This window comes from Cydia pomonella, chromosome 11 (assembly GCF_033807575.1).
Source record: "Cydia pomonella isolate Wapato2018A chromosome 11, ilCydPomo1, whole genome shotgun sequence".
NCBI lineage: Eukaryota > Metazoa > Arthropoda > Insecta > Lepidoptera > Tortricidae > Cydia > Cydia pomonella.
In genome coordinates this window covers 4999158-5025301 of record NC_084713.1, presented here as the reverse complement: position 1 = coordinate 5025301, position 26144 = coordinate 4999158, and the positions used below count along the sequence as shown (strand labels likewise).

At 37.7% G+C, this 26144-nt stretch overlaps 1 protein-coding gene across 2 annotated transcripts in view; it reads right to left on the bottom strand.

Moving 5' to 3' along the window:
• The window catches only part of LOC133522677 (leucine zipper putative tumor suppressor 2 homolog), a 179467-nt gene that overhangs the window by 150783 nt on the left and 2540 nt on the right, over positions 1-26144 (bottom strand). The window lies entirely within an intron of this gene.

Here is a 26144-nt window from a genome sequence, read left to right as displayed (position 1 = left end):
AAGTTATATTTATACAGTGTGCTAGTAATATTCTAATCCTTTGCATGCAATAACAAGGCCTTCACACACATAGTAAGTACTAAGATAACTAGTTAGCATAATACAGTGTAAATATCGCATATTGAATACATTTCAAATTCATTTAAGAACATATTTATGACTAACTGGGCTCTTGAATAATTTGAAAACTATTACTTAGTAATAATGTAACGAACCTATAATGACCTATCATCGTGCATTTGAATTACTGATTATTTATTACTGGTGTCAGTTTTGCATACTCGTAAACTATAGAATTAGCATTAAAAGGGAAGAATAGCTTTTAAAATCTAACGAAAGAACGGTAATTTTTCTGTGAAATTCCATTTCGGGAGAATATTTTTCACTGACTAAATATTACCAAATCACTTTAATTTTGATATCGATCGCTTCAGCATAATATATTCTAGGTTTATAAGTTAAGCTTAATTTTTGTTTTTGTTTTGTAAATAAAAAAAAAAGGAAAACCTATAAACCTAGTTTTTCGTTCTGTCAATATACCAAAAAATCATGGAGAATGAGAAATATTGGAAGTGGAAAAACGCTTTCTCTTTTTTTATGGAGTCACGTGCTATACTTCCCTCTTAATGCATACTTCTGGGGACCGATCCAAGATGACAATCGTTTTCTGCAAGTGAATCATTTTTATTGTATTTGCCTCTCTATCACTCTTGCGTATTCGAGCGAAAGGATTAACACTACGCATTTAGTTATATGATAAGTTACTGTATCATACCCGTATTAGTGAGATTAACCTTAATTTTTTTGTTGGAGCGATCTTTAGTATATGTGAAAAACATCGATAATTCAGTTTATCGATATAGATAAGTTAACCCGTTATAGGGTGCAACAACATTCTTTTGTATCATTTTCTTATTAAAAAAAAATGTTATAGAGAATATTTATAACTTTAAAAAGGGTATGAGGGCTAGAATCATGTAAGTACTTCTTCTTATCTAGTCTACAATCATGTAAGTACTTCTTCTTATCTAGGCTATAATCATGTATGTAAGTATTTATTTTTGTCTGGGTAAGAATCATGTATTTATTTTTATCTGGGTTAGAATCATGTAAGTATTTATTTTTAGCTGGGCTAGCATCATGTAAGTATTTATTTTTAGCTGGGCTAGCATCATGTAAGTATTTATTTTATCTGGGCTAGAATAATGTAGGTATTTCTGAAATTTCTTAGACAATAAAGTTTCTTTAAACCGAAGTATTAATTTTTTTACAAATCCTCAACTCATGCAACATAACATTTCCTTTAAAATCCCGTTTTCCGTTGAGTTTTTAAATTGATAGACCTACGAAACTCTAGAATGTCAAATGTGAGCCTAACGTTTACGATAAAACCCGAAAAACATGTCAATACGGATGTATCTATTGTACACGTTGGCGTCGAGGTCGTTTGTTCACCCATCTTATTATAATAATATTATAATAAGGAGTTTTAGAATGACGTCGGCTTCCTTGCAAAACGCGCAACGCATCATTGCCGTACGGAAAAAATTCTCGTCAATTCTAAGGCACCAATTCTTAGGAATAGGTTGCTGAAGCGTACCTCGGGCTTCTTTATGCAACCGGGAGAACGCTAGATGAGTATTATTAGGGGAAAAATATTAACAACAGCGTTTTGTCAGCTGCCGAAGGCTGAGGGATAACTGCTAAAAACGAAGATCGAAATGTCATTATATCGCTCGAAATAGAAGAGGCAGATAACACAATTTAGATTTTTGCGATCGGCCCTCTGAGGTGCAGGGCGACTAAAATCCAAATACATCGATCCATGCCGCTTTATGTACCCAAGTTACTCGTATATATGTTTCTATGTTAAAGAAATCAATAAAGATATTGATTGACTGATTGATACTTACATTCGGAATGAGATCGCAAGTATTGTAAATTGCTACACTGCATTGTAAGAAATGTCAATTTCCTCCCGAGTCCCAGAGGCTCTTATAAAGGCTTTACTTATTCCATAACTTAATTTTAACTTTGATTTAATATGTCAATGTTCCAAACTCATAAACGAAACTACCGATTTTAAGACTTAGGTGGGTATCCAAAAAGTCGACATTGATTTTGATTGACGGATTGAACATTCGAAAGTATCGAGGGTGGAGGTAAGGAGAATCTGTGTATAAAAAGTGTTCATCAAAAAACCTTAAATAGGTGGCGCCACAATACATCGCGAACAAATTTTTGATATTGATAAAAAATTTCAAATCCCTGCCAGCGCACTTCACTCCGTCAAAAACTACTAAGTTCATGTCATGTCCTTGTGCTTCCCTAGCGCCACCGGAGAGATTTCGAACTATTATTTACAGCTGCCAACTGAACACTTTTGCAACAATTCTTCCTTAAGAGATTGTTCTCCTTACCTCTAGTACCTCTACCCTCCGTATTCGAAAGGTTCGACAGTAATGCGGCGGCGAACGTCACTAATATTATGAAGGGAATTGACAGTTACAGTGGCACGCAGTTGACATCCAAACGTCACATAAATGATATAGCTATTCTTTTTATTCTGACGGCGATATATTAAAGAGGTTACATTAGACTTGCTTATTTATATGTAGATTAGTTTCAGTTTCACCCCATATTAATAAAGACGCTAAAATTCGCACATAGTTAAAAAGGTGATAGAAAGCCGACAAACAGTCAATTCGATGTCTACGTGGGCGTGGAGAAACCAAGCACAATGTATGATCCTTCCCACATTAAATTCTAGGGTTACCACATAGGTCTGGCACCGAATAATTAACAAACAAGGATAATAATTCATCCTATATACGTTCCACTGGTCACACGCTGGCCCAATGCGAGTTAGGTACTAGGTTCACCATTTCACATACACCATGCATTGAATCATTTCGCGGATGTGTGCAAAATTCCTCACGGCGTTATCCTTCACCAAAAAAGCAGGGTGCCGAAACGCGACTGTCTCTGAAGAGTGATAGATAGATATAACTAAACTATGGTACGGAGAATAAACGATTGGCCTGGTATTAAATATAAAATGATATTCCGTACGTAAGTTCCGAAAAACTCATTGGTACCTACCAGACCAACTCATTGATACCGGACCAAGATTTGAACACGCGATCTCTGGATTGAAAGCGCTGGTGGCCTAGCGGTAAGAGCGACTTACAATCCGGAGGTCGCGGGTTCAAACCCCGGCTCGTACCAATGGGTTTTTCGGAACTTATGTACCTACGAAATATCATTTGATATTTACCAGTCGCTTTTCGGTGAAGGAAAACATCGTGAGGAAACCGGACTATTCCTAACAAGGCCTAGTTTACCCTCTGGGTTGGAAGGTCAGATGGCAGTCGCTTTCGTAAAAACTAGTGCCTACGCCAAATCTTGGGATTAGTTGTCAAGCGGACCTCAGGCTCCCATGAGCCGTGGCAAAATGCCGGGACAACGCGAGGAAGAAGAAGATCTCTGGATTGAAAGTAGGACATCAAATCCAGTCGACCATCATCGCTTCAGGCACCAAATACATGACTAAAATATCTGGTTTTTGGAATATAACGTAATTATGAGCAATTTTCTGATTAGGCGCAAAAAATGGGTCCTATAATGCGTTTAGGGTAAGATTTTAAAATGAAAACAATATCGATATACCAAATACCATAAAAAAAGTTCATAATTAAATTTCATATTTACTTATGCCGAATACGTTGTGGGCCTAAAATTACTACGGAGTGCGAGCTCGAAAACTCGAATCGGGGATGTGGCAGACCGCGCCGGCGATGGCAGGATGAACAATTGACTCCTTCTTGAGGGAGTGGCCATACACAGCACTAGATTTTTTTTTATACTACAAGGTAGCAAACAAGCATACGGCCCGCCCGATACTAAGCAGTCTCCGTAGCCTATGCACGCCTGCAACTCCAGAGGAGTTACATGCGCGTTGCTGACCTCAACCACTCCGCACCCTCGTAGAAATCATCATAGATAGATCACCGCACCGCCGATAGCCGCCGAGATGTCGCGGATAGAGATTAATGGAGAAATTAGGGGGCGGCCTCTGTCCAGTATTGGGACACGACATATAATAAATAAGCAATTCCGTTATCAATTTGATATATTTATTTTATTTATTTAATCTTCATTGCACATAAGAAAACACACTGTTCAATAGGCGAACTTAATGCCGTAAGGCATTCTCTACCAGTCAACCTTTAGGCAAAGCAGATAAGTTGTAGGCGGTGCAAAAACAGGAGGTATAGATGATACAATTAGGTACATGTACGAACACAATACAATCATAAGAAATACACAAACATAAACATACATATATATAAATAATATTGATACAAATACATATACTTACATATACATACATATATATGAAATCAGATAAACTTACAAAGCAGAAACACTAAGATTTTCCAGTACTGCCAGCAAAGTGCCCCCGGACACTGTCTAATTTTAACAGGGAGACTATTCCAATGGCGAGCTGCCTGAATAGAGAAAAAATCGGACATGTAACCAGTTCGGTGAGATGGTATAGACAGAGATAGATTGCCAGAAGAGCGAAGCTGACGGACACGAGAGACACCATAGTAGTGGAAGAAAGATTTTAGATATTCGGGGGCCTGAGGGTCGTTAAGAACAGAAAAGAGGGTGCAGAGCATGCGGATATTGCGCCGAATACGAATAGGAAACCAGCCAAGTTTCGAGCGGAATGAGGAGACATGATATATCTACAGGTTGTCTATGATATTAAATAACATGGATAAATGTTCAGTAGGTTTTTTTCACGGAACTATTAGTCTACCATAATGGCACGGAGTACAAATTCCCTGATAATTATAACCAGAACATTTTTTTTTCTTTTTTATTCCGAAAAGGTAAGCATTTGACCACAATCTCACCTGATGGAAAGTGCCGATGTAGTCTAGGATGGAACATGCTTACCTAAAAGATGTCTATTCACTCTCGATTTAAAAAGGTCCAAGTTATAGTGGACTGGGAATAGATTTGCAGGAAGTAAATTCCACTCCTTAGCCGTACGCATGATAAAGCTGGATGCGTAGCGTTTAGTGCGAATCAGTGGTAAAGTAACGACGTAAGGGTGAAACGCAAGTCCGCGTCTAGTCCCACGATGGCAGAACGGAGATGGGGGGATAAGATTATGTAATCCCATCGCACACTCCCCGAAATGTATCCTGTAGAATACCGATAAACAGGCTACCTTTCTACGGTGTTCTAGGCTCTGCAGTCTAGCCTCTACCAATCTCGCATCCCCAATAAGCTTCCTAGCGCGTTTGTCTATAGAATCTAGGGTGGCTAGCTGATACTTGGTGGATTCATCCCAAAAGTGACTGCAATACATGAAGTTAACATAATTCCTGATATGTAAATGTAACGAAACATCCCGTGCGGCTAGCCAAGATAACAATCGTACATCGATAAACGCCGATCGAGATGAGTGAGATGACAGATGTAACGAAAAGTCACGTGATCATATCCATACATTATTTTACTTTCTATTAGCGTTTCCTATATGGAGGGTAGAGGTAAGGAGAGCAATCTCTTATGGGAGAGCTGTTGCAAGAGTCCAGCTGGCAGCTGTAAATAATAGTTCGAAATCTCTCCGTTGGCGCTAGCTAGGGTAGCACAAGGACATGTCATGAACTCAGATGTTAATGACGGAGTGAAGTGCGTTATCACAGTGATTTGAAAATTTTAATCATAGTCCAAAATTTGTTAGCGATGTATTGTGGCGCCGCCTATTTAAGGTTTTTGATGGACACTTTTCATAATGTGTAGATTTCTACCCTCCAGTTTTCTCTCAACGATTGTCCCTTAGCTAGGTTGTGGTAACCCTAGCAGCTGGCTGGTGACAATGAAATGACCTTGAACACTGACACCAATAGAATGCTCAATAAATTAACATCTGTATATTACTAATTCCAGTTTAACGGCGGCCATTTAAGCCAATTCGAATTTCGAACGTAAACTGACATCAGAATGATTTTTGAATCATGTTATTAAATTTTTTATACCACGTCGGTGACAAACAATTATACGGACCGCCTGATGGTAAGCAGTCACCGTAGCATATGGACGCCTGCAACTCCAGAGGTGTTACATTACAGTGTTATGATACATGCGCGTTGCCGACCCTTTAAAAACCTGTGCACTCCTTTTTTTAAAGAACTCCGTACTGTATTTGTAGCCCCGGTGAAGGAAAAATATCGTGAGGAAACCGGACTAATCCCAACAAGGCCTAGTTTATCCTCTGGGTTGGAAGGTCTGATGGCAGTCGCTTTCGTAAAAACTAGTGCCTACGCCAAATCTTGGGATTAGTTGTCAAGCGGACCCCAGGCTCCCATGAGCCGTGGCAAATGCCGGGACAACGCGAGGAAGAAGAGACTGTATTTGTAGCCCAGGGGCCATTAAATTGCGGACCGCGGTCTGGATCCGGACCGTCGATCTATTTAATTGTTTTGTTTATTTAATAAACTCAAGTAGAAATCGACCGCGATGGTCATTTTAATAACTAGACCCCTGAAGAAACTAATTGGTAACCCCTGCAATGTAGCCCCTCGAGAAAACCACGGCAGGAAGCTCATTCCACAGCCGAAGCGTCCGCGGGAGGAAATTCGTCTTAAACCGCACAGTGCGCGACCATTTAGGCTCTAGGGTATGAGGATGAGCACCCTGCCGACGGCGAGCAGTGCGGTGATAGAAAGCGGCCGTTGGCATCATGTCAAACAACTCTTCAGAGCACAGCCCGTTGTACAAGCGGTAGAACCCGTAGAACACACATAAGGAGGCAAAGTATCTTCTTAAACTTAAAGGTTTAATGGTTATTCTGCATTTCGCTCGTAATACTTGGCCGTAGGTACAAACTGAATTGACGCGCGCGACCCACAAGATAACAAAATAACATGATTCAAATATCGTTCTGATGTCAGCGTAAGTTCGAATTGGCCTGTATTTCCATTTATGCTGTCCACATTTAAATGTTAAACCAATAAACCTTTGAACTAAGGGACTAATTTAGACTAATAAGTAACTATAAAATTGGTAGTGTTTGGAAAATAGGTTTATTTATATCAGTAGCTATTTGCGAATAGGAACAACAAAAGAGTGGCGAAATATACGTAAATTATTCTAAATGATTTATTTGAGGTACCTACATATTGTGCAGTATATTTATACTGTACTTAAAGTTGATTTGACTCTTATGAAATTTGGTTCAGACCAATAGAACAGCGCCTTATTAACACCGACAGTCAGCTATCGCCGCTGGTGTTAATAAGTCGCTATTTTATTGATCGGCCTCTCAGAGAAAATGTCTTATACGCAATACAATGCATAGAAAGCATAGTGAGGATCAGACACCCAGTCCAGGGGCCTATTTCTCGAACGGTGTTAGATTAATATTATTAGTCCACAAACTGTCAAGTCGTATGAGTTACCATGGCAACACACTAAAAATATTAGACTATACTGTTCAAGAAATGGGCCCCAGCAGCTTAATAGTGTCAAACTCCCATATTCTGTAAAGTCTGCGTAACTTACTTTATATACATCTCGTTCGCACTAATATGCGAGTACGAGCGAGATGCAAAGAAAGTAAGTTACTCACACGCTAGCGAATAAGTCAGTGTCAAACTGGTGGTAACCGTATACTTAACCTTTTTTCTACTCGTTGAGCGTAATTGTTGAATTAAGATTTCGCAAACTATAATTGCGTACTTTGCATGTATGGGTTCCCAGCTCAACTATAAGATTCATTTCGATACGCTGTAGTTAACTATAAAAAAATTGACCAATCACGTGCCGCCGCGCTCCCAAAGAAAAGACTAAAGGGGCGCGGGGTCGCGCGGAGTTATGCGTTTATATATTTTGTACAAGGTACATTTTTGTCTACTGCATTAATAAATTATTTAGGTTTTATAGTTAAAAAAAATATTATTTTAGATGACTCTTACAAAAATTTTATGCAATAGTGATATTAATCAAGGTTTTCCATCTCATACCTTACTTAGGCAACTCATCAAGCTTCGTTGCCTAAACATGGTACCTACTCGACTAAAAAGATTTCAATTATAACACGATTGTATAAAATACTATTGCATTTCATTGCACACAAGATTATTATTACAACGATTACGGTTACAAAGTAAACAAGCTCTACACAAGTACCTGAACCATCTTGAAAGATTACGTTTATTTATGTAATGTAAACACCGATCGTTTCCCCAACATCGCTCTAACATGCATAACATAAATTACGTTTTTGTTCCTCGCTATTTTCCAGCATAAATGGGTTGCCTGCGCCGTGAGAATCACGGATTCGATCTAGTAACGGATCCTAACCTGCCTCAATTTAAACCAGAACGTCTTAAGTAATGTTTTCTGAATAAACCACAGCTTTTTACACGAGTCTTAAGTGTATGTTATTGGAATATTGATAGACGAGATTTCCATGAAGTAAACGGCTAGTAGTTCCATATTTAAAATGGTAGCTAATTAATACGACGTATGCTAAAGCAATGTATATCCATATGAATTCTTTGAAGCTACGGTGCCTGCATTTCTTTCGCTTTCTTTTATGGATAGCTTTATGCCGATTCCCATGTTTTTTATAGATCGTGTCATTCACGAAGACGCATGCCTTGACTCTTAATGTCATGTTATTAAAGGTTACATTTGACATGGATTTGACAAATTTTGCGCGTTATCGCGGATGACACGAACTATAACTATAACGCTTCTCGAATCCGTCTAAGCTAACTTTACGTGCACCGATTTGTGAAACCAAAGTGAGGAAGTGTCATTATAAAAGTGTTCACAGAAATTTGACATTAATGATGACATTTGTCGTTGCAAATGGTATGCAAAGTTAGCTTGGTTCAACGAAAACTTCTGTTAACTGAAGTGATCTCAAATATTTGTCTGTAAATCTTTGTACTAGTTTGTTATTTAGTTATAAGATCGCTGCGCCCTTGCAGGGTACATATTATGTAATTTTGTGTACTTACCTTATATGATTGCAATAAATGTTTTGTCTTGTCTTGTATCTATCTAACAAACAGAAATGTTAAAATCACATAGGGACTGAACTGGGTTGTTAGTCAACATTTAAGAATATCGTATTTAGTCTTTCCCTTCAAACTTGATTGTTAATCGTTTTAGTTCATTGTTAAGTAAATAATTATCTATGTCCAATGTGAATTGTGGTGTCTCAATAAAATTGATTGGGACACCACAATACAATACTTTTAATGTAACATAAATTCTGTTACAGAATGCGCTGGCAACTGCTCAGTCTGTCGTGGTGGAGGATGCTTGCTGGTGCACGATGAAATGAAATAACAATTTTTTTTAATAATTATTAACCCAAGAGTTCCGATAAATGAATTAAATTGTAAACACTACAAGAATCATTTAGAATATAGCTATTAAGTTTAATAATTAAACTTTCATAAAACACGAAACGAAGTTTCTATTCGCACAGGAAACGGATCTTAATTATTACTACGGACTGCCTTAGGTTCTTCTGATTGCATGTTTTTACAAAACAATGTGGTTCTACTGCGTTGATCAATATGGTTTCCTATTTAAGTCCGAAGCTTTATTCCACATGTCAAAAAAATTGGCTTGATGGAACCAATAGATTGTTACGACATTTACTTTCCTCGTATTACAATTTCTAGCCACGATAGCTAATACCAGACACAGATAAACAGATATATGATATATGTTAGGTACCTACCCGCGTAGCCAACGTGCCTATCGTTCACGCTCCGTGGCGAACGAAACGCAACTGTCAACAGTCGCACTAATATAGAAGAGTGATAGAGAGAGATGACTACGCTACGCTACGAAGAGTACGGAGTATTAACGGAGTTTTAAAAAAAAGCGACACAGGACTTTAAAAAACGAATCTAGGGCCAAAATCCAGACAGGAAAATGTCGAGAACCTTTGTAGGTATGGAAAAATTACCAGTACCTAATGTTTCCTCTTAATCAGCCTGTTTACACTAATACAGACTAGGTAGATACATATTGTCTGTCAAGCCATTTCCGCCAGCGGCTAAACAATTTAAACGCAAAGATTTATCGACTCATACAAAATTTGAATTTCGCACCTTTTTTTTACTGACAAAGTGTTATGACAGACTATGTATAAGTACACCAAAAATGGACAGTCATATAAAAACTTTACCCTCCCCTCTTCATCGATAAAAGTAGTCTAGTCTCAGTTAAAAAGTTATCACGCATCATGCAATAAACTAGTTCTGCTAATTCCCCGCAGCAGTAAATTAACTGCACACCCCAGGTAATTAAAGTAATTATAACCCAGTACATACAGGCCAATTCGAGCGTACAACTGACTTCAAAATGATATTTGAATCCTGTTATTTAGTTATCGTGCATTTCGCTCGTACTTCGTGCCAATTCGAAACGTACACTGACATTAGAATGATATTTGAATCATGTTACTCAGTTATCGTGCTCTGTGTACTATAGACCCAGCCAGAATAGCGTAAAACTGAATAAATGTATGGCACGGCCATTTTGAAGGAAGAAAAAAAACTGAATCGCCATAAAAATTCTATATCATCATCGTACCGGCTCACAAAATGTCACGAGAATCGGTTGAGAATTGCGACCTGCGGCGGGGTAGCACGGTCGCTATTTTATCGCCTGTCACCATGCCTGTCACGTTCTAACAAGCATGTAAGTGCGAAAGTGACAGGCATAAAAATGCGCGATAAAAATGGAACCATGCTGCCACCGCTGTAGAAGAGATCGTCCGAGCATACGAAAGCATTTTACCCAAGCTGAAACGAAGACTTTCGCCAACGGTCGGTCAATGATTCAAATATCATTCTGATGTAAGTGTATGTTTGAATTGGCCTGCCAGTCTAGCCGCTAGAATCCCTTCGGATTCCATTCTTCTATTTATGAACGCTATCTTAAATTACAGAGGGATTGTCTATAGTTAAACGAAGCACGACTCATGAAGTTGTGTAGTTTTTTTTTCGGTATTAGATCGAAGGCGCGGCGGCCATATTAAACGCTCATCGTTGTTGCAAACGCTTACAGCCAAGTTGAACGGTTAGATGCAACAAGTATAAACGTTCATAAAACTTAATTACGCACACCTCGGTTAAATTGTGTCCATTTCTAACAAACAGAAATGTCAAAATGACAGATAAAGTCAGGTGATGGCCAAGTTGCCAATGCTCGAAATAAAAAAATAAAAAAAGGGACAAACTATTAGGTATCAACTGCTTATAAAACTTGATAGACGTTTATATACAACGCCATTAATGTATTTGTTCAGAAAAATCTAAATCTGACCTGTATATATGGTTTTAAATAAATTTAGGTCTGAATGTCTATTTGACAGATTTTCGGTTCCATAAACCTTTAAATATTTTTTTTACGGAACCGTAGACATTAAAATCGAGGAAAATCCTCAAGAAGTACTGGCAATTGGAGAGCTAAAAAAGTAGACTTAGCGAGAAATTGCATTCGTGTCATTTCGAATAACGTGCCAAGGAAAAATCGTAAACCGTACCCTAAGATTCGAAGCAATACCTATAGATCCAACTGGGATAAACAATAAGACGAGAGAGAATCAGATTCAATGTTTACATGCATTTGCAGATGCCCATAGTACGCTGTCCTTTATACAATAGGATTGGCCGGTCGAAGTACATATTTTACAAATGACGCCAGCATAGGTTCAATCCTACGAATAGGGTGAAACTTTTTTTTTTAATTTTATGGCCTGGATGCCGTATAACGTATGGCGCCGAGTGCTGGCCCCTCAAAAAACAACAAGAGAACAGACTACATGCCGCTGAAATGAGGATGTTGCGCTGGGCTGGAGGTGTAACGCTGCTAGATCGCATCCGAAATACCCTCATCCGTGGTAGCTTCAGGGTAAAATCAATTCAAGAGAAGCTAGTGGAAGGTCGACTTAGATGGTACGGGCATGTAATGCGTCGTCCACCTGAACACATGACCCGACAAGTACTCGAAATGTTTCCGGCGCCGAAGAGAGGAAGAGGAAGACCCCTCCAAACATGGATAGCTACTATAGAAAGGGACATGAACGATGCAAACGTCACATCTAGGACAACCCAGGACAGAGCGTCCTGGCGAAGAAGGACTAGGAGAGCCGACCCCAAATGATGGGATAAGGCTAGGCGTTATATATATATATGGCCTGGATGCCATATCTCATGAACAAAAGTAGAAACAAGTAAAACCGATTCTAGCGCCATCAATAAAAAACCTTTTACAGTTGGAAACCCCATCCCGAGGGTAACACTGATTCGTCTATCTATTTGACTCATTCACTCGGTAAGCAACAGGAGTACGTGGCTAGATAAAAACGTTCCATAGACTATATGGCAGGTAATTGCGCGTCTATACCCGGCGTTTACTTTACAATTTATTATTATTTGTATGTCTTTCCCATCACGGAACAATGGTGTTCCGGACCTTTGGGAGGCGTGCGCGGAGCCGAAGCCAACACGTAGAGACCCTTTTGACACTTTAATGAAATGTAAGGGTATTATTATTATTATTTTCAAAATCTATAGCTATGAAACTGGCGCTAGTGAAAAAAAGACTCGTAGAAAAGCTCTAATGTTCGAAATTTGAACAAGGCTGCAGAAATGTGAGCTTTAACGTTGAAATATGATAGATTTTGTCAGCACAAATCTAATTAATGTATATCTAACCTACCTTTGTACAGTCAACATCAAAAGTAGCGGATATTCCGGATTTTTTCTCTAAATGTAGATAAATCACTAAAATTCACGTCCAAAAGTATATCTTTTACAGTCTAAATTGTTCTACATATAGAACTATCACTTCTTGTGAAGCTGTTACAGTATGGTAGATACTTTTGATGCTGACTGTACATTAACTAATTCTTAAAAATCTCGTAAAAAAAAGCCCTACAGACCGTGTGTGGCTAAAGCATTCGAGTTAACTTTTTTATATATTAGTCGATATCTATGCCGGCAAGGTTCCTAATCGAATGAAAATAACTTAGTAATAGAACCGGTCAACAAAGCTACATACAGGGTGTCGCCGGATACGGGCTGACGAGCCCCGCGGTCGGAGGTGATAACTAACTAGTTATCTCTGCTATCTCATGGCACGCTGTGATGTTTATAAATGATTGGAAGCATGCTAGTCTTTTCATACTTCTTGTGGGGTTTATGCATTATTAATTACTATTATTATGTTTTAATTATTAACAAAAACTTACATTTTGGACAGTGTACTAAACTGAACCAAGTTTTAACAGTTTGACTGCAGGAGGAAAGTGGAAGTCTAATTACCTACTTAAACGTGGAAGGCTTTCAAGTAGGTTGGTTGTCGTTGAGATTCAAGATGGCGAAGACGTCTCGAGAATATTTTTTTGTGTTTTGCTCATTTATGTTGTTCAAAGTGTAGTATTGATAGCTTATTATGCAGTGAACTATCGTGGAAGTGTGCAGTTAATGAAAAACTAATCTTGAAACGCGTTTAACCATGTTTTAATCAACATCCGGCAATCCATCGTGGCTTTTAGTAAAGTCCAGCTATCTCTTTACTAAAAGCATCTACCGAACAACGTCATGCTCTACGAGCACACTTAAAACTTACAACGAAACTTGACATTGGCAAAATCATCATAGATTTGATGGAAGCCATATTTTAAAAGAAGAAGAAGAAGGCTTTCAAGTACTTATTTTGATTTTGACAAGCTTCTATACAGCTGACAAAGTTTTTTAGTCTATGTCAAATCTTGCAAATAATACTCAAAAGAGAATACTTAGATCTCTCGCTCTGCTAACAACTTACTAATGTACATACAAAACGAGTAAACTCCTAAAACTGAGTCGATTTTATTTTAATATTTAGACTGTTAAGACTATGTTGTTAGTTATCTATCCTCTGTCCTCTATTATCTAAAAATGTGCAAGTAAAGTTTCCAAATAACTGGAAACGTTCTCAATAGACATCGATCGGAGTACTTTACAGAGAAAAAAAGGAAATTTCCATTCTGAAACCAATCTAAGGCCAAAAAGTTTTTAAGTCTATGTACCTTTAAATGTAAATATCTAGAACACCGAGCTTTGCTCGTAAACTTATAAAAGCTTAAATATGCTCGTTTTTCCAGAGATAATAACTAAAATCCATTTTGCGGCCCCGTAGAAAATTCCATCGAAATCGATAGTCGTTTCCGAGATCCCCGTAATATATAAATATGTATACAAGAATTGCTTGTTTACAAGTATTCGACTATTCTAAGTGTCTTTAAATGTAATTTGTGAATCGTTATTTTCATAAAAAGAGTTCTTAACTTTCACTTAAGTTAAAAGCAGTCAATGTCCCTCAATGTGACACCGCACCGTGAGAAAGATAGATTTCAACTCTACTCATGTTTCACTGTGATTGTTACCTGAAACATCTACCTACCTTCGACTTTCTAAAATATACAAAAGCAACCCAACCGTGAATGTTATAAAATATGAATTATTTTTATAATCAGGTTTTCATATCTACACTAACTAGCTTAATGAATCTGGTACCGTTTGTTGATTTTTATGGTAATCTGCAAGAACATCATAGCCATAATCATAGACATCATTGACATGTGGACCCGGGTACGTCCTTAATTAAACTACGTCCAAAAGAGAGGTATGGGCATTTTGAATGTCATCTCGATTTGTGAGGTAGGGCACAGCACAGCGGATGTCATTCCAGATCGAGAGCAGAGCCCAACTGGGGAAGTACCTCCACCTCACAGAAAACCGCAGCTAAATAACATTAGACCCTACTCATAGTGTTGTGTTCCTGCCGGTGAGTAAGGTTGCCAGAGCTCAACTCTCTGGAGTTGCAGGCGTACATAGGCTACAAAGACTGCTTACCAACAGGCGGGCCGTATGCTTGTTTGCCACCGAAGTAGTATACAAAAAAAAGCTAATCAATCAAGTAAAATGTATTGTTTAGACACATGTCAAAACTATGTTAACTACTAGTTTCTTTGCTCATTAAGTTTTTAATTAGCTAATGAGCATTTTTCGTTAGACTCAATTCATTGCTCGTACATTTGAGCTTCAGGAAACGACACACCAGGTTTTCATTGAAAAACGCATAGAACCGGCGTAATCTGAAGAATACCGAGATTTTCTTTCGGTAATTAGTATGGTTCACAAGTCCTTCAGTTCCGTGCCTCGAACGGAAAAAACTGTACCCTTATAGGTTAACTTTATTGTCCGTCTGTCTGTCAGACCCTTTATGTCGGGAACCCGAGGAGGTGTCGAGTTGAAATTAAAATCATATACTCCTGAGTATTAATATCGTCTTACACTACAATTACAGGGAAAAATGTGAAAACTATACTGTATTTGTAATTATAATTGTATGAGTGACCAAATCTTTTTGTAATTTTCCTTAAACTTTTTATTTTATGTACTTACCTACAAATTTGTACAGAACTCTCGGTGGGCGAGTCTGACTCGCACTTGTCTGGTTTTTTGTGTTGTCCGAGTTTTTACACGCCTGTCCAAAAAAAAGTGTATTGTTTCATTTGTTTCAGCGATCATATTTGTATTTGAATTTCTATATTTAGAAAAAAAAACTATTTTTCTTCCTTGTATGAAGACAACTAGTAGTCGGGTAGTAGTCTAGTTAGTTTTGGATTTGGTCAATGATTGGTTGGTTTTACGATAGTGACACTAACCAATTTTAAAACAGACGAGCGTCCATATCCTACGTTTTATGTTTGCTTCTAAAACGACAATCAAAAAATTTTTTAACGTCCATTTTTATTTTGAGTCGATCAGAACGGCGCCAGTAAACACAAGATTTTATCTGCTACTTTAAAGCACTACAGTAGCCTTTGTGATTATGTGGTTAAGATCGATATTAGAACTGCATGTGAGATTTCTAGATGTAAGTTTAAGTTGGTAGCGGCGTGACAAAGGGTCCAATTTGAGCATATCTGGGATCGCGCGTGATTCGCCTGTCTATGTCGGATGGGTAAGATTTAGGTGTTTACTTGAACTCGCCTCTTTAGTCTGTAATTGGTGTTTTACTATTTTCTTGTGTATGAAAGCCAGTGTAGATAATACTTTACAGATAAGTATGGAATATGGTCACTCGATGAGTTTCATGTAATTACGAAGACAAGTTTGTTGTATGTTAGTTTCAAATTAGGTTTGTATTTGAACCCGGATACGTCCTTAAACTACGTCAAAAAGAGAGGTATGGGCACTGTGAATGTCATCTCGCTTTATGTGGTAGAGCACAGCACAGCGGATGTCATTCCAGATCTAGAGTAGAGCCCAACTGGGGAAGTATCTCCACCCTACAGAGAACCGCAGCCCAATCACACTAGACCCTAACTTGTGTTTAAGGTTGCCAGAGTTCAACGAGGGTGCGGTGTTAGGGTCGGCAACGCGCATGTAACACCTCTGGAGTTGCAGGCGTCCATAGGTTACGGAGCCTGCTTACCATCAGGTATGCTTGTTTGCCACGGACGTAGTATAAAAAAGGTACCAAACAGTTTTGATTACCCTCTTGTCTGTGTAATGATAATTGTCCTGAAGGACAGCACAACTGCATAAGTCAGTGCACAACTGATGCTTGATGTGAACGGCCAGGGCCGGATTTAGGGGAGGGCAACCGGGGCTACTGCCCCGGGCCTCCACAAAAGAGGGGCCCCCCACAATAGAAAAATCGGTAAATTTACCATTTTATTTGGAAAAAATTTGGGGCCAGGGGGCCTCCACTCCTTTATTGCCCGAGGCCTCCAGACCTCTAAATCCGGCATTGTGTGAACCCGCGATTTTTTGACCACCAGTCCACAACACACATAAAATAAAGTACCTGCTCGTACTTATTTTCGAAAATAATGGCCTTCGAATTGAAATTCATTTTAATTGTGATCTTAAAAAGGCTTCTTGTTCTTTTGTCCTTGTTATTTCATATAAATAAGTAAGTAAATTATCCACAGGATCCAATTAATCCATATTTTAAAAGTATAGCTATCCTTGAATTTTTACCTTGACCAAAAAGCAGCCAGCCGAATAAGAAATGTTACCGATGTTACCAATAGGTATCAGAATAAAGGCATGTTCCTAGAACTAGTCGATCAAAGGCTGCGCTTCCTTGCTCTGGCGATACTCGGAATTGGTCGTTTTGACATAATAGTACAAAATATAGTTTTTTTACTAGCTGTTGCCTACGACTGCACGTGGATTTTTGTGTTGGTTATTGTAGTTTGTAAATTGTAGGAAAAAATAGCAATTGGGTGAATAATTTTACAACGTTTAACGTATAGTCTTAGTCTTTCTACGAAATTTTAAGTCCTTCACTCAAAGATATACATAGTTTTAGATACAAACTTTCAACATTCTGTCAAACTTACTAGGTAACTATAGGAAACGCGAATTAACTGTAGAAGCCCCTTGTTTATTAGCGCAAATAATAAATGTCAAGTTTAAGTTTCCGATTTAGGCCACAAGATGGCAGAACCTACACCGCACAAGGGAGCTTGCGTGCGCAGTAGGGAGCAGCATCTGCTTTGGCATGAAGTGTTAATGTCAAGTCACTAACTATAGATGAAAGTTTTAATGATATAGATAAGTACCTAGTTTGGATTCATGGCTATAGCAAAGTAAACCAAATCAATAAGTCATCGAATGTTACTTATGTTGAAGCTGTTTATGTAATTTACGGTATGCGACATAACTGTCACAGTTCTTTATGACTAGAAAATGTAAGTAAGCTTAGGTTTATGTTCATTTGAAGCCATTACTAGTGTCCAGCTGGCATTCAAGGTGATAGGTCGATAAAATGGAAATTTTATGAGCTGGATTGACATGACATACAATTTGTTATTCTCACATTGCTCTCCAGAGTCCGTAAAGTTATTACTGTCATTATTAGCTACACAGTCTATACGCTCGGCGTGTACCTATTTATTGTTGTTTTCAAACAATGCAAGATTTGCATCAAATTTCTTTGCCACCCTTGCGGATAAAATGCAACTTTTTCATCAGTTCTTGAAGAATCTAGTGATCCCTTACGAGCAATAGTGTGGTGAAAACTATAAATAATCATAATTCTGCCGTAAAACTATTCTAAAACATTACAAAGATGTAGGTTATATTTGCTTAGATTTGTAATTTCTATAGCCATAAGAAGCGGACTTGAGAGGACAAAGATGTACTTACTTATACGATTACATATCGCAACCTTTTAGGACTGTCGTCTAGCATTGTTCTCTATAGTGCTTCAGCTTGGGTATCTTATGAGGACACTATTCGACAAAAAGAATGAATAAGGGTGCATAATCGACTACGGAACCATAAAAACCGGCTTAAGAGGAAACACCAGCCGAACCTTTAGATAAATATCTCCGTTGCAATGTAGGCGAAGAAACCAGTGTAAATTCTCAGAAATAGAGGTTTCGTTCTCGATATTTTCCTCCTCCAAAATTTATCCAATCGTAACGAAATTTTGGGAAACGAATGAGAAAGTAAATATCGGTGTCTGGCTGTTTTGATTTTTGCGTTTATTGCTGCCGATTTTGACACAGGAGCATTGCGCATGGGTCTTGGTAGTCTTGTTGCAGAAAGTGGCAAAATTATATATTAAAATTACCCTAAAGTCTGCAGAGAGAACACCAAAACGCACAATAAATTATAAAGACTACAAATACGAGTACTTAAGGGGCAAACGAATATGAAGCTAAATTTAATAAACGCTCAGGTAAATTTTAAAACAATGGCAGATAAACCAACGGCGTTGTATTAATGCAGCTCTGGTCGAGAGATCGCAAAGAAAGAAGCAACTGCAAGCGTTTCAAACGTAGTTAATACCTTTTACAAGAATATTAACGTAGCACAAATCAGGCTTATTAGTGTTCCTAGATTCTAGATAGCCTTAGATGAGTCCTGGCTCCTTGGTTCTCATTACAATCGTTTCCAGAGTCACAATAACCAGCCTAAGGATGATCTTTGACGGTGAACATTTGTTACGTATAGGTAGTTTTTAGTTTAAACTGGTTAGTGGTTGGGAAGGACTTGGAATAAAGACCAGTAATTACCTATTGTCCACACCAGGCTATAAACACGATGTGTGCTTTCTCTGATAGGAATCGGACTGATATTTTGCTGCTTATCGATAATCAAATGCTTCCTTCACGGCGCTTAAGTTTACCATATTTGATAGAATTTTAAAAGTAGTGTTTGATTTCTCCCACGAATATTTGCTTACATGTATCGGGTAGAAAAGAAGATTCAATGCAAAATTAAACGTGTTTTCTTTTAGCAAATTGAGCCATCTCATTATTCTCAATGTTATTTAAGATTATATTTCAAGAATACATTTTATTATTAATTTTAAGCAGGTCAAGCTCATCTTCATTTACTATGCGCCACGGCACAGAAAACTTGTCTAGTTCTGTTGACTTACGATGCATGTTCTTACTTAACTAAGACTTACTGAGGACACAATACACTAAGAACATTGAAAGCACCAACCATTCTTCATCAAGTAATTTACGTTACTGTTCTCGTGAACAGATAATCTAAGTTGCTTATTGCGTACGAGGTAGTGTCGAAACTGCACCGTTTCCCGTCGGTCTAGAACTAGATCGCCTCTCGATTCTTATCGGGTATTTGGCCGTCAAAGACGTCTTCTCACGTCGACAGAAAGTCATGCCCTAGACCAGACGCCACGACCACGGCGTCTGGAGACCTCAATAAGTTCCGGAAAAATGTGAGATATAGTCCTACAAATGAGTTTTCACCACATCAACTGGTAAAGGCCTCTTGATTGTTAAAAAAACTAATGAGAAAGTTGCATTTTATTTGCATGTGGGGCAAAGTAATCAGATGCAAATTTTGAGTTGTTTTCGTGTTAGCATTGACTTTTAAATTATGATTTTGAATGATAATTTTTTTTACGTCGTTTTGGATTTTATTTCGTATTTGATAGTTGGTATTTTTCTCGCGTTGGTGTGGTGAAAATGAGTTTTCTGTTCTCCATGCGAAAAGCGTCAAATTTCGGCCCGCTGCACTAAACGAATTCCAGTCCGTCGAACAGAAAAATAATATACACACCTCGGCCAGTAAACAAGAAAGCCTCGGAACACAAGTTAGTTGACTTTCGCTTTGTCTCGGCCGACAATTATGATCTGTGACATTTGTTACTTTACTGCCCTAGATACCTAACCTAACCTATACTATTGTTTCTGTGCTTAAATGATTGCTCTTCTTCTTCTTATCCGCCTTTCATGCTTTAAACAATACATAAACCTGATTTATGTTGTCAAGTGTAATATTCAAAACATTTTTGTAAATAAAAACGTGTGCAAAAACATAATTTCCGGTTTCAACCAATTTTGCTTATTCTAGATGCGATAAAATTTCCACATTAACGCTTACTCGCAGCCTACAATTCTAATTTGTGCATGTCGTACTAGGTTTCACGCATTATGTACGTATCAAGTTACTATGTTACCTACCTATATTAAATCGCAATACACGTACCTAGTTAGGTACATATACATACTTAGTGTACGCGAATAATAAACAAAGTGACATAATTTTTCTGTTAACCTACTTTGAAATCTTGTTGAGAAGTAAAAAACAACAGCAATAGAATTTTAAGTGGATCAATTTACCGCCTGGCTGGTGTTAAATATAAATACATCAAATTGAGCAATTTTTTTTTTATAATTAGGTACCTATTTCAGAGAGAAATGACATAATCGGACAGACAGACGGACATGACGAATCTATAAGGGTTCCGTTTTTGCCATTTGGCTACTGAACCCTAAAAAGAGGACTACGTTTAAACGCAGAAGCGACCACATGAGGTCGTCCCCTTTCCTCTTAAGAAACATAAGTACATTATTAGTAATCATTCTGGCTACACAAAAGATGGTTGCGTTTATAAACCTTGATTTTGTTTCCCAGATAGGTACTTATTTTATGTGCCATCTATCATTTTTAGTGCGAAATTAGTACAAAAGCTTGATGATGGGTAGTAAATAACCTCAGATGTCATAAATATAAAGCGGTAATCGACGCCTTTTTTTGACGGTTAAGATCTCGAATCGTCAATCTTGTTTCGCGATTGCATTCCGTCGACGCATTATTACGAAATTGTTATTTAAAAATCGAAATAACTAAACCATCCTGCCACAATCTGACCCAGACAACTAGATACATTGGCTAAAGTAGCTAAGTTTCGCTAACTTAGTGTCAGTGTCACAAACTGTCCACATGGTTATTCCGAGATCATTGTGAAAAGGCTTCTACAGATTATACAATTTGGGTTGCGATTATCGTTCGCCATGGGCCACATCCCCACAACATGGCATGAATTGAGCGTTTTCGTTTCACGTTCACGGCGACGTTTTAAATCGGTAACCATGTTTTTATTACTACCTCTTCTCTTCTTGGTACCGACCAAAAAGTCTTCAATTCTGGAGGTCGAGTCCTCAAAGTTTTTCGTTTCTTCATGCACCAGTTTTCTCTATCTAGCTCGGTTCTCAGCAGTCCTATAGGGCGGTTGTAACGGGAAAGCCAGTGATGATCGTTACTTGTTCTAACCAACGGCTGGGATACTGGCCACGGGGTCTCTTCCACTCCACCTTGCCTACCACAATCAACTTGTCGAGATTATCCGGTTGCCGGCGAACAATGTGACCAAAAGCATCCAAGAACTCTTTGGCGGCAGATTGTTGGGAGTCTTGTCTTGATCTCTAGCTGTTCCAGTGTAGACTTGTTTGTTCTTTTGGCGGTCCATGGTATGCGGAGCATCCGTCTTCAACACCACATCTCGAAAGCATCAATCTTTCTTCATTCTGCTGACCGTATCATAACCCAACTAGCAAAAGAATCTCAGGTTGCGCACTTTATAAGACTGATGAGCTTATAGAGCTCTTATTATTGTTTTGGAACATATCATCACTCTTATATTAGTCTTAGACAAGCTAGTACCGGCTTTAGTAAGGTCAGTCTTATTACCTAGTCTTATATATGTATATAAGAGCATTTTATAATACTATTATAAACCTCTTGCTCTTACAAGAACATTTACGAAGTCTCATTGAACTTGAGAGTGCCTGGTCTTATATCCGCTTTCTCTAAGTTCATTTGATTTTATATTAGACTTTATAAATGCTATTGTAAGAATGTAAGACTAATATCAACATAGTATAATACTATTATAAGCCTCTTGGTCCTACAATAACATTTACGAAGTCTCATTGAACTTGAGAGTACCTAGTCTTATATCCCCATTCTCTAAGTTCATTTGATTTTATATTAGACTTTCTAAATGCTATTGTAAGAATGTAAGACTAATATCAACATAGCATAAGAACACTGTAAGTACGTACTTTTCTGATCTTATTTAAAGCTATAAACAAGCATAATAAGATCAACAGCAGCACTTTAGTAAGATATTAGAGTGATATATGATAAAGATGCTTATATCACAAAAGACAAGATCAATATAAGATCGTTCGATCTTAAATCGATTTTGGGAACACTTGTAAGTATGATATTTAATTAATTTTTTTTTGTAATTTAAAGTAAGAGTGTAATTTTAAATAGGTATGGATTACGACAACTGGAAAAAACGTTCGAGAAGTGATGGTTATCGGCGGAAAATTCAGAAGTACAAAAAAATCATAAGTAAATCAAATACATATACAGCTCCTGCCATGGTAGTGTTGGTGAAAATATTAGTGAGGGTTCTGTAGGTTCTGCTTGCATGAAAGATGTAGAGGTTGAGGACAAAGTTTCAGTATGTGAAATTAATGATTTTAGTGAAAAAGAATCTTCGACCGATGACAAAACAGATTATGAGAAAGATTTTGCTTTAAAAAGTGAATTACAAAAATGGGCGTTAAAATTTAATATCCCTCATGCAGCAGTAAATGGATTGCTAATTATTTTAAACAGAAGACTAAATAATGTTCTACCAAAGGACGCAAGGACACTGCTTAACACAAACAAAGAAATTGTGCAAATTAATGAGTTGTCTCCTGGAATGTATTGGCATAGTAGCTTAATAACAAGACTTGTATATTGTGTTTCTTCCCAAGGCCATGTTAAATGTTTTAACATGCGGAAGTCTTTCTTCATCAAGTAATGGTCTATATCCATAAATACAACCATTTTGCATCACCAATCTTGTCACTTAAATAAAAAAAACATTTAGTTTATTAGTATGTGTCAAGTGATTTAGTAAGGATAAACAAATGTATTTAGGGTTTTAGTAAGTAAACCAAGGAACCCTAATTAATTCAACATGGCCATATCATTTGTATTCTGAATGCAGAATTTAGTGTAAATAATCTTATAATAGTCTAATAGTGCGCTTTAAAAATACACCTACAGCTATGGCTGACTATCAGTACAAATAAAGAAATAAAATAATTATAAACGGATACAAATACCATTTTTGATCAGGCGCATGAAGTTTGAAGTGGAAAACAGGATCTACTTTACAGTAAATAATATTTTCCCACGTGATTACATACCGTAAAACATAAACACACACGATGATAACGAGCACGTTATTATATTTAAACATAATTCATAAACAGTTAGATAAATACTTACACTAACATATTTATGTCACGCTGCTGCATTTAATTTCACTCGTACACTTATACTTCATAAATAGAATGTTTCAACTCTCTGTGTGATCTTACAAAAAATCTAAATAAGCTTATTAAGGCTCATAAGATTCTAACGTTGGACCAATATAAGCCTATGTAGGCTTACAAGATACTTACGTAAAAGCGATATTAGCCTAAGGTAGCTTAAATAAGTTTTGGAAAGATTACTGTAAATGCAAGCAGCATTCAATTAGACTGATATTAGAACGATATCAAAATAAATACGCTTATAATTTGTGCCCAAATCCGGGCTTATACGATGCTATAAGATCAATATAAAAGCGAAAAAATTGTAGTCTTGAGACTATTCTAAGCGTGTTTTTGCTAGTTGGGAAGCCATTGAGAAAAATCGAAAAAACCAATATTCGGCCTAGTCTCATTTTGGTCTTAATTGAGAGCTTCCTGCCCTGCCTTAAACGCGTCTTTTGACTCATTGCTGACTTCGACATCTGAATCAGTCTTCTGATCTCTCATACGCTCCCTCCTTCCCTCAGACTGACTAACCAAGTCAGTCTGAGGTAAATAAATTCGTTTACCACCTCTATATTCGTAAGTCCTAGAGAGTTGTCCGGTTCTGTCGATTATCATAACTTTTGTTTTCGACTTGTTGATAGTAAGTCTCACCATATCAATCTCATACATTACTTTCCGGGATAGCTTGGCCAGCTCCTTGTCCGACGATGCCAAGAGTATAGTGTCATTCGCATATCTCAGGTTGCTGATTTTTTGCCACCGACAGAGATGCCTCCCTTCCATCCTTCCAGAGCCTTTTTCATTATCAAAAATATTGTAAAAGAATGAAAACCGCGTAAAAAAAGTCCAAATCATGTCGGTATTGTTTGCTGTACTAACAACGATTCCAACGTGTCGGCTCCGACACAATTCTTACTATCGCTCGGAGTGATTCGTTCCATCTCACTCTGATGTGGGGCCGATATATCGCAAAGGTTTGTATTACGGAAGGTGGAGATAAAAAGTGTCATCAAAAAACTTTAAATAGGTGGCGCTACAATACCTAGAGTACTTGAACAACAAAAAAACAAATCATGGACAGCGCAATTCACTCCGTCAATAACGCCTAGGTTCTTAGCTACTCTAGCGCTACTCTGGAGAGATTTGGAACTATTATTTATAGCTGACAGCTGGACACTTTTGCAACAATTCTACCATAAGAGATGCCACTCCTCTTAATTCCACACTCCATAGTTTGTATAGGTCTTAATGCAGCTTCTACGTTTTTATTATGTCTATGCCAAGAAGTTATACGTGTTTTGCACACTGCGAGTCCAGTCCACACTAGACTTCACACGCGTCATCCGGACGTCTGTCATCACTGGGGCAGTTCCATTAACTTCGGACTGGCGGCGGTGAAATGTATCCCGACTAGTTTTGTATAAGAGTGAAACGGAGACTTAATGATGACCAATTGAAAATAACCTCTAAGCCGCTCATCTTAAGGCTCAGAACACCAGAAAAATAAGTAGTCCTAGATATTTATATAGGATAAACGCGTTCATTGATATGCTTCGAAAAAACATCGCGAATGTCTAGTCTACCTTACCCACTGTGAAATGATCCAACAAACGATATTTCTCTCCCTTCCAGTTCGCTTAATATGGCGAAAGATACGATTTAAGATAGTATTAAGCGTACCGAAATATAAACCACCACTAAACCACATACAAACACCGTTGTTTTACTAGAACTTGTGATGTTTTAACGTTTTCCTCAAAAACATAATAATAATGTTCTAAATCCGCAAATTCTAGATTCGCAGACAAACATAACGGTAGAATTTAAAACATAAGAACATGTGCACATTAGATAACCACTAGACTTCTGGTCAACTCAAATAATAGTTAATTAGTTACCAACCCCGTCAGACGTCAACCGGGGTGAGGTGACCGCCAATAGGGATGGTGGGATGAATAGGGATAAAAACCGAGACTGACATTTCCCTTTATCTTTAAAATTACCTGCACAAATCTAGAATCAAGTCAAATTAAGAACTTCAAAAATTGGAATATCACTGCTGCTAAGTTTAAGTAGATACTCGCTCTATGATCACGATTCGCGTTACTCTAGGTGTCTATGCTCGCTATCTAGCATCTCCTAATGACTAAGCTTTGTTACTTCGTGCCTCGTTGAACGACCTCTCGATGTTCCCAACTTAATGCATCTACGTGACGTGAGACTTTAGTTTTTATTAGAAAGTTTACAAACTAATCACAATGACCTGGGCGGTTTGATAGCAATGTTGATTGAAAGGAAATTATAATGCGCGGAGACACCATTATTTCTCTTAGCGCAGTGGGAACGAGTTCTTATCATTGTATATGTAGACAGTAAATAAAGCAATTGTGACATAGATACAGACCAAGATAAGTTGACAGCAATTTTGACA